The sequence below is a fragment of the Microplitis demolitor genome, chromosome 6 (assembly GCF_026212275.2).
Source record: "Microplitis demolitor isolate Queensland-Clemson2020A chromosome 6, iyMicDemo2.1a, whole genome shotgun sequence".
NCBI lineage: Eukaryota > Metazoa > Arthropoda > Insecta > Hymenoptera > Braconidae > Microplitis > Microplitis demolitor.
In genome coordinates this window covers 20,440,145-20,451,313 of record NC_068550.1, presented here as the reverse complement: position 1 = coordinate 20,451,313, position 11,169 = coordinate 20,440,145, and positions in this window count along the sequence as shown.

The following is an 11,169-nucleotide window of genomic DNA, read 5'->3' as shown; positions in this document are numbered from 1 at the left end:
AATTTATTTTTATTACATGTATGAATATTGTATATATGAAAAATAAATCACTATGTTTTTTTAATTTTGTGTAATTCTCACAATTTATTTTAATATTTAATTATTTATAATTTTAATTACTATTATTTATTTATTTTTTTAATACGAATTTCTGCAATTGTTTTAAATTTGATTTTTATTTTCATTGTTCTCTAAGTATTTCAAAATAAAATAAGTAAAGTAAAAATAGAATAAATGAACAATTACATTATCATTTCAAACATCACTTTTAAATAAATATTCAAAACTTTAATTTGCAAAATTTAAAGCAGAAATTGGCATAGTTGTAGTATTAGTTAATAAATAATAATAAGCGATAGGAAGTACAATCATAAGTTTTAAATTTCATTAATAATAATTAATTATAAATCAAAGTCTCTATTGACCATTGATTTTTTTTTTTTTAATAAGAATAAGAATTAAGAACAAGCTTGCTGATTACACTCAAGATTTAGAAAATAAGATTCTAAAACAGGTAAGTGTGAAGTCATGTTAACAATCCAGCATTCAGCTACATCCCCTTTCATTACCTGCATTGGAACTTGAAATTTTAGTGTCAGCAGCCAGTCAGAAAAAAGTAAATTTAAGATCAATGGTGTGATCAACTTTTAGCGTAAGCGTTAATTGTCATTTGCAATTTATAATTAAACAGAAACTATAAATACTACTTATTATTCTAACTTCTTTCGACTGACTGTAGAGACATTGAAACTCTGAGTTTCGATGCTGTTATCACGAACAGTATTTCCAATAATTTAATTTTGATAAAATTCAAAACAAAATATCAAGTACGAAATAGAAGTATATCCATAAAGTTTAATTATTTATTAGTCTCATGATGTAGCTGCAATTAAAATAGAAAAATTTTTATCTGAAATTTTTTCTGCCACAATATAAATCATTAGAATCCATGAAACATATCCAAAATCGGTAATAATAATTAGATATCAAATAACTTATACATGAGAGTTAAAAAAACGAATGATAAAATTCCTGTCTGAAAGAATAAAGTTATAATCAAGTAAAATTGAAATGGTTAATTTAATAAATAATCAAATTACTTCATCAAATTTTTTTTTTTATTATGAAAATTACATTTCAACTGCGTAACTATACAATGAAATCGAAAGTTTAAAAAAATGCTTAATTTTAAAAGACGACTCTATCAACACGCAAAACTGACTCTAGCGTGACTCTAGCGTGAATATAAATTTTTATGGAAAATGAGCTTACTCGTGAGCCTTAGCGTGAACTTAAAGAATGACGTGAATATAATTCATATGTATTAATGAATTACTTTAAATTAAATTTAATCGTGAACAAATTTATCATTGAAAATTAAATACTGAATAGATTATATAAATTATTTTAAGTCATAAAAAAAATTATATTTTAAATCAGATCTTAAATTTTATTTTATAACTGTAGATTATAGAACTTATGATATGTTCAGCCAAAGTTAAATATTACAATATGAATAATATCAGGAAAAACATTTGGAATTAAAAATTGTGACAAAGTTAAGGTTATACCAGAACGAAAATAAACATGAAAAGAAGGAATCGTTTTGGTTTCATGAGTAGTGTCCCCATCGTGAACGTTCGGAAAACGAGTATAATCGGAAGAAGTCGACAATACACGAACATAGCAACGTTAAATTTGAATTGTTTTTGGCGCGAAAAAGTAATGACACATGATTGAAATATTAATATATATCGATTAAAACAAGGAATCATAATAAAATGAAAATTTACAATAATCCCCAATTAATTACAGACACATATAATTAATTATTGTTTATAACTATCAGAAACTGAATGTTTGTAATGATACGAATCATTTAACATACTTGATAGTCTTTAAATGAAAAAGAAAAAAAACTTTGAATGTAGTGAATAAATACATTAAACGATTCTTAGTGTATCGATATTTGTAAATTCCAGCAAAGTACATGCAAGATACTTATATCTAGAAGGCACGAATTCTGAATACGAGTACAGGTGCCCTGACTTTCTTGATAATATTAGTAATATGTAGATTCTATCTGGGATTAATTTGAAAATGCTGCGTGAAGATACAGACATTGTAGCTCCAGAACAAGTCTCAGTACCAGCAACTTGCATCAGTTCTACTTATATTGACTTACAATTTCACATCGCGTGAATATACAGAACTCATATTCCCGCTGCGTGAATATACCGAACTTAAATCCACGCAGCGTAACTTTCTCCAAATACATAACAATATGAAGTCTTTAATTGAGACCGATAAATAATTACCTGCGTAAACATTATTTTAATTTATAGTTACTAGCGTCAGAGTTGGACTTTGAAGCTCCATTACGGCACATTAATAGGTGTACCAAAAAAATCTCTACCTTACGACAACTGAACCATAACCAGGCCTACCACAAGTAACTGCGCAACACACGAACTAAACCAGTTTTGAACATTACCCGCAAAAATCTCAACCAATCAACAATTCTAACACTTAAGAACTCTCTCACATTGCAACTCTACCAGATTACAACCCTCCCAGTAACAAACTCGATCATAACAATCTCCACCATAAAAATTTCTACCACAATACAGGTCACCCACAAAAATGCCTACCATTAGCATCTTTACCATTAATATGCCTACCATTAATAACTCAACCATAGTACACATATACCAGAATAAATCACTACCAATAATAGAGACTACCAAAAAAAATCTCTACCATTTTTAAGCCTACCCAATGAAAAAACTACCACGTAGTGAACACTGCCAGAAAAGTGACTTCTTTGTCGTATTTTTATGTACCATGCAATATAAAATACAGGAAAAATTGATTAACGTATGTCGATAATGGAGATACCGCGCCGTATTATTATTATCTGAATAATACCTAGATAATATATTTTAATTATGACGACGAGTAAAAAGCAGTGCAAGCTTTGTATTTTTATTTTATTAATATTTAACTTTTTTATTTTATTAGAATGATACTTAACTAAGCAATTAAATTTTTTCTTGATTCACATAAAATTCACGAAATTATAAGTAATTTAGCTGCCATCATTAACAAGTTTAACTTTATTATTATTATTAGTAGTACGGTTATTAAAAATCCTAACGTTAATATTTAATTACTTATTGTTATCATTGTTTGTCATAAGCGAACTAATGAACGATAGAAACGATAAAATCCACCAGACCAGAGTATGCAGCTTCTACTTCAACGAATAAATTATTAATCATTACATAAGAAATGGAAAGAATAAAATTCATCTATTGTTTTTTTGCATTTTTTATTTTGTTATTAAAAAATATAATTGACATTTATCAAATATTATTGTTATATTTTAACTTATTTATGATTATTTTAGATTTAATATAGCAATCGTTACAGACTTATAGAATACATGACATTTAATACAAATATTAAAATATTTATAGATTAAGAATTTAAAAAATGAGAGTAAGTTGAATGTAAAAAATTTTATATGATTAAACTAATTGTTCTATTAAATTTATAAAAACTATAAATAAGTTATAAAATTACTCATTATAATATTTTCAAAATATGGGAAATGCGAGGGAGTAAGTAGTAAGTTGTTTTTGAAGTAATCATTTTTTTTTATCTTATTGATAATTATCTTAAATCTAATAGTAATATCGCGTGCCAAAAAGTAAAAGGGCGTATACCAATGTATGCGCCCTTTTACCTTTGCAAAGGTAAAAGGGCGCATAAATTTTTTTTTCATCGCCAATTGATTAGTAAACATTTTCTACTCTTAAAAATCACATATTGTTTTCCCAAAGGTAAAAGGGCGTATGTCTTTAATTATGCGCCCTTTTAGCTTTAGGAATTTGAAAATTTTGTGACCAAAAGGTAAAAGGGCGTATAAATTTTTTTTCAAAAAAATTTATTAAAAAGCTTAGCCGAAGTCTAATAATGAAAAAAAAAAAAAAAATGCTGCAAATTGTATGAATGTTATTTTATTTCACAGTTAATTATTAGAGTTTATAATAGTATTTTAAAATTCTTATACTAAATTGAAAAAAAAAAAAAAAGCAGAAATAACCGGTTCATTTAGGTACGATTCCTATACCCTCTTCCTCCGTGTCTGTCGCACGTACTTTGGATTTTTTTTTTTTTGTTTTTTTTCATATATTCTGATTCATGACGGATCCATAATCCAAAACACTGATTAAAGAAAAAGTCAATAAATTTTTATTTTTTATAGTCGTTATGAAAATTTTTTATTCAATTGAAAATTTGATATTTTCATATTATTTTTTTTTTCAGTTATTTTATTTTTAATAAAAAAAAAAAAAAAGTGTAGGAGGAGTGTTTTTTCATCTAACTTGTCTTGTGAAATTATTTGTCAGTATTTTGTATTAAAACTAGAATTTTTTTTTATGCGCCCTTTTACCTTTAGGCACTACTTTTCAAAAGGTAAAAGGGCGTATGTCTTGAGATACGCCCTTTCAGCTCAAGGATGCCCAAATTTTTTTTTTGCAGATCTTTGCGTTTCGAAAAATTTCAAAGCTAATGGCAAAATAAAATTTTTTTATACGTCCTTTCAGCATAATTCCCTACTAACCTGTAGCAATACGCCCTTTTACCTTTTGGCACGCGATATCACTTAAAATTTTTTGCTTGCTTTTGGGGGGAATTATGATATGTACACTTCTCTTGTAGAGTCAACGTCCACGGCATACAGGACACGTTAGTCGATGGTTCCTAGTTACAGCTAACCGATCCGTATCTCTTAACTGTCGGCCGAACTCACACCGTAAACATAAACATAAGTAGAAGCAAGAAATCACTCTAATTTTTGGCTAGTTCGATAGGCAAATAGCACATACTCCAGCTTCTATTCTTTCGTAGACACCGCCATCCTTATTTGCTGGTACCATCAAACCGTCATCTGCAATTATACATATAATAGAAAATGATCTTAACGAATACAATAATAAAGTAAAACCTTGAATTAATTGCGGTAATTATGTTTCAGTTTACCTGTAAGTCACTAATATGAGCAAAAATAACACCTACAAAACTGAAGTATTTTATAAAATTCTAAAAATTATTATATTAAATTTATAATAAGCATGAATAAATAATAAAAAACTAATTATTTACACGCTCTCAATTTTAATAACATTTAAGATACACTGAGAAAAAAAAGTACTATTTTCGAAACAAGAATTTCTTGGTTCAAGAAATCCGTTCAAAATATTTATTTTATTATTATTAATTATCAATTTTTTGAGAAAAGAGCATCAAATATATTTTTGTTATTATATGAATTTGATATTATATGATAAGTAAACAAAAGAATAGCTTTACTTGAATTAAATAAAAATTATTTCCTTCGATTCTACGAATTCTTGAGACAAAATTATATATTCTTGAAAATTATCAAGAATATATGTTCTTGTATCAAGTAAATGTTCTTAACAAAAGTATTTTTTTTTCTCAGTGTATCTTAAATATAATTTTTTCGAACTAAATATAAAGGATACAGCAAAATTCTAATAATAATTATGTTAAATTTATGACTATTGTGAATATCTTCAACGTAACTCATAACAATATTTTTTAAATTTTGAAAATGCGTGTGAGTGCGTAAAATGTTTAGTATTTTATAAGTTTTCGATGATTACTATATTAAACTTCTTATTATTATTAATTATGTCAAAAAGAAACTTATGATAGTACTTTTTAAATTTAAAAAATGCGACTGAGTGAGTGAAATGTAAAGTATTTTTTGATTTTCAAATTTTTTTGACACGAAATTTTGCGTTGAGGATTGAAAACAAGCATTAATTTAAAACGGGAAGTAACTATTTAGCACAAGAAATTATTTCTTACTCAAAAAATCATTTATCACCCCAAGAAAATGTATGTATTGAATTCATAATGCATAAAACTTCGTGGTACAAGTAAAAATTTTTCACGCCAAGAAATTCTTTTTTTCTATTCTATTTTATTAATTCAGTAGTGATATTTCGGTTGTCGCATGACTGCAGGTTGCTTAGTATCATGCAATAAAAATTATAACTATATATATTACCGTAAAACCTCGAATCAGTTTTGCAGGTTGTCGTTTTTGTTCATGTTAAAGGAAAACTGAAACAGAATTACCGCACTAAATCGAGGTTTTACTGTATTATTATATTCGTTAAGATTATTTTCTATTATACGTATAATTGCAGATGACGGTGCAATGGTATCTATACCAGTAAAGGGTGATGGCGGTGTCTACGAAAGAATAGAAGTCAACAGCTTTGACGATGATGAGGTGGCAGAAGAAAATGCTGGAGTATGTGCTGTTTGCCTTTTGAATAGGCCAAAAGTTATAGTGTTTCCTTGTTTCCACTTAAGCTTATGTTTACGGTGTAACTTCGGCCGACAGTTAGTGGATGCGGATCACTTAGCTGTAAATAGAAACAATCGATCAACGTGTCCTGTATCCCGTGGACTTGTTAACTCTACAACAGAAGTGTATATATCATAATTTCTCACAAAAGGAAGCAAAAAAATATTGAGTGATTTTAATATAAGATTTAAAAGAACTATAAATAAGTTAAAAAAAAATAATTACTGAAAAAATAACTTATTACTCACTACCTCGCATTTTCCAAACTTAAATTTTGAAAATATTATGATAAGTAATTTTAAAACTTATTGATAATTATTATTGATTTAGTATAATAATAATTTTAAACTTATAAAAACCTTTCTATTTTATGGAAATATTAAAATTATATATAACTAGAATATTTCTAATAGGAGCGACTGGAAAATGAGTTTTTTTAACTTTTATTGCTAACAATTGAAAATGTAATGTAACAGTTATTGATAATTTATAAGAACTTTTATATTTAGTAGAAATAAAAAAATTTAATATATTTAAAATCTTAGGAGTGAGAGTGAGAGAATAACGAGTTACCTCCGAAATTACTTATTATAATTATAATTTTAGTACAGTAATTATTTTTCATTGACAAAATCCTTCTTATGTAACTCATTCGCTCTCACTTTTAAAATTTAAAAATATTATTATGAGTGACGTGAAACTTATTTATAATTGTTATGAATTAAACATGATAATTATATGGAATAGGCAATATCCTTAATATTTAGTAAACAAATATGATTTTAATATATTAAAAATATTATAAGAATGAGAGCAAGGAAATGATTTTTTCAAAATATTTATAGTTGTTATAAATTCAATGCAACATTTATCTGAATCTTATAAAATACTTACCATTTGACTCACTTACTTTCATTTTAAAAATTTTGAAAGTACTATAATAATATGTTTTTTGACTTTATTAATAATACTTAATAAGTAAATATAATAATTATCTGGATCTCATAAAATACTGAACATTTGACTTACTCACCATCATTTCCAATAGTTTCAATTTATAAATATTTGAATATTTGTACTAAATGTTAAGTATTCCATAAGTTTCAATCAATTATTATATTAATTAAATCTATAATAATCATAAATAAGTTAAAATATAACAATAATATTTAATAAATGTCGATTATATTTTTTAATAATAAAATAAAAAACTCAAAAAAACAATAGATGAATTTTATTCTTTCCATTTCTTATGTAATAATTAATAATTTATTCGTTGAAGTAGAAGCTGCATACTCTAGTCTGGTGGATTTTATCGTTTCTATCGTTCATCTGTTCGCTTGTGACAAACAATGATTTAATTGCTCAGTTAAGTATCATTCTAATAAAATAAAAAAGTTAAATATAAATAAAATAAAAATACGAAGCTTGCACTGCTTTTTACTCGTCGTCATAATTAAAATATATTATCTAGGTATTATTCAGATAATAATAATACGGCGCGGTATCTCGATTATCGACATACGTTAATCAATTTTTCCTGTATTTTATATTGCATGGTACATAAGCATATGATAAAGAAGTTTATTTTTTGGTAGTGTTTCTATGCGGTAGTGTTTTTATTGGGTAGGCTTAAAAAATGGTAAAGACGTTTTTAGTAGTATATTTTATTGGTAGTAATTTATTATGGTATATGTGTAATATGATTGAGTTATTTATGGTAGTCATATAAACGGTAGAGATGCTAATGGTAGGCATTTTTATGGGTGACCTGTATTGTGGTAGAGATGCTTATGGTAGAGATTGTTATGGTCGAGTTCGTTTCTGGGAGGGTTGTAATCTGGTAGAGTTGTAATGTGAGAGAGTTCTTCAGTAGTAGAATTATGGATTGGTTGAGATTTTCGCGGGTAGTGTTCAAAACTGGTATAGTTCGTGTGTGGCGCAGTTACTTGTGGTAGGCCTGGTTATGGTTCAGTTGTCGTAAGGTAGAGATTTTTCTGGTACACCTATTAATGTGCCTCCATAACAAGTCTCAGTACCAGCAACTTGCATCAGATATACTTATATTGACATATAATCGCCCATCGCGTGAATATACAGAACTTACATTCCCGCTGCGGGAATGCAGATCTTAAATTCACGCGGCGTGAATTTCTTGAACGTATATCCACGCGGCATACTCATATAACAACATGAAGAAATCAGTTATGACTAATAATTGATTACCTATGTTAACTTTTTTTTTATTTATAAAAACTAGCGTAGGACTACCATACTATGATCATTATTTAAAAATTATATTAATATCAAATGTAATAATCTAAAAATGTAATTAATTGTAAGTTATTGCAGATAATAGTTTTACTAAATATTCTTAATCGTCTTTTAACTCTGGAAGACTCATCATTTAAGTCATAAAATATTTTGAGATATTGATAACGCAGCTTTTGACCGACCGATCATACGAAACGGTGTTGGTAACTTAACACTGTCAATTGTTAAATCATTTAGTGACAACGTCTCGATTTCATTGCTGTTGTTATTGTCAATTTCTTTGGTTGACTTCTCTTCTAATGAAAGATCGCTGACGCCATTATATAAATCGCTTTGAATTTTTTTTAGTTTTTTCATCGTCGTCTCAAAAATTTTTTGGGATGATTTAGAGCCAGTAAAAATTATATCTTTACAGACGTGAGAAAGTATATTTTTTTTCTGACTTTCTGACAATTTTTTTGGACTCGCGATCTCGCTAATCTTCACACGCCTCATTTTTGGAGTGGAATTAGTCTCTTGATCCGTCGGTTTTAAGATATCATCATTTTGTTTCCATCGATCAGGACATAATTCTTTTTCAAATAATGATAGATTGAAACATGTACGCGCTGCAAAAATGTGGACACATGGATGAAGCCACGATTTATTAATTTTACAGCTGCATTGATTTGGCGTTGTATAAATTCTTTCATCATAAAATTCAATAGAAATTTTAATTTCCTGCGCATCTTCAATTTTGTATTGAATTCGCTTACTTAATGTAATTTGTTTCATAACATGGTTAAAGACTGGTTCAATGAGGTACAATTTGTACAGTTTTTCATCTGAAGTTAAATTGGAGTCGGTTACTTTTTGTCTCAAAATCGTTTTAGTTTTTTTATGCAGTGCTTCATAAGCTCGGCATTGCTCAAATTCAAATAGAGCATCAATAAATTGAACAAGAGTGTTGTAACGTTGAATAGCAGTTTTTATCTTTCCATTTAGTGACTCCAATCGATTATTTGTATCGTTTCCTAATGTACCGTTAACCATATTATGGACTGTCCATTCTTCTTTAAGACTGAAGCTGGAACTGTTGTGGAAAATTCTTGATAGACTCGGTTGTATATTTCTGCTGTTTCACTTTTAGCAAGCTTGTTCAACAATTGAATAGCTACGTTTTTTTCTTCTTTGCTAATACCCATATGCGAAACTGAAACTTCACGTTCGAAAGTCCTTAATGTATGAAAAAGACATATAGAAGTCGGTACTGACGAAAATAGTTCATGGAGGACATATCGTTCTACAAAGTCTTTGTCAGTCATAAAACTTTTTATTCTAGAATATGCTTCGATGTTATAGTTTTCAAAACAAGTCAAGAACCATTTCATTGTGTCTCGTTGTTTATTTGCTAATATTCCGACAGAAGCAATATTAGTTTATGCATTACAATATTCCACAACAATCAGTAGCAATGCAAAATTTCTTTTAAATAATTTGTACGTTCCGTCGATAAAAACGATGTCGGGATACAATTTAATAGCATTTTTATATTTTCAGTGATGAAAAATAATCCAACGAACTCATTTTTATTATTTTGTAAGATTTCTACATCTGCTCCTGGAAAAATAAAAATTTAGTCAACAGAATCACAAGTAACTGAATTTTTTTTGGCTGTTTAATTTTCTTTCAACAATTTGATATTTATAAATTATTCTCAATTTAATGATTACATAAATGATTTCAATATTCATTCATAATATAACAAAAACAAGTATTTCAATGATTAAATAAAAAAAAAAAAAATATGCAACTTGTTCATTCATGTGGCCTTAAAAAATGAAGAATTTTTAGTAGTTGTTGACTTTAAAATAGATTTGATTTCTCATACATTATATATTCATTTCAATTAAATATAATTAGATGTATCGTTATATTTATTTTGTTTTTTAATTCAACTCATCAATTTCAATTGATTTAATTTAAAAATAAAAATCATCACAATACAAAATTTCAAAAATCTTAAATTTTGTTTACTTGAAATTGAGAAGTTAATTTTCTGAATCAGTTTTAAAGAATTAAATTGAAAAAACTGGGAATCAAAAATGAAAATTGGTTTTTTGACAGATCTTTCCATACCCAAAGAGCCAATAGGACTACTCTGTTTAGAGAATCTTATAGAATCCAATAGATTTTCATAAATTCTTATAGGGATTTTATGAGTATGAATGAGTTTTTTGAGAAGTGTTATAATAAAGTATAGAGTCTTATACATACAGCTATAAGAATCTATCAGATTTTTAAGCAGGGCATTGAAAATATATATGTAAACAAATGAAAAAAGATTAGAATAAAGCTAATATAGAAAAATTATATATCTATATTTTTCTTATTGTTTTTATACTTAAAAATTTTAAATAAAATCCGAAGATTTGTATTTTATTCGGTGGGTACAGTTTATTTTATTTTAATAATACGAGCAATCGAGGTAAGTACTATTAATA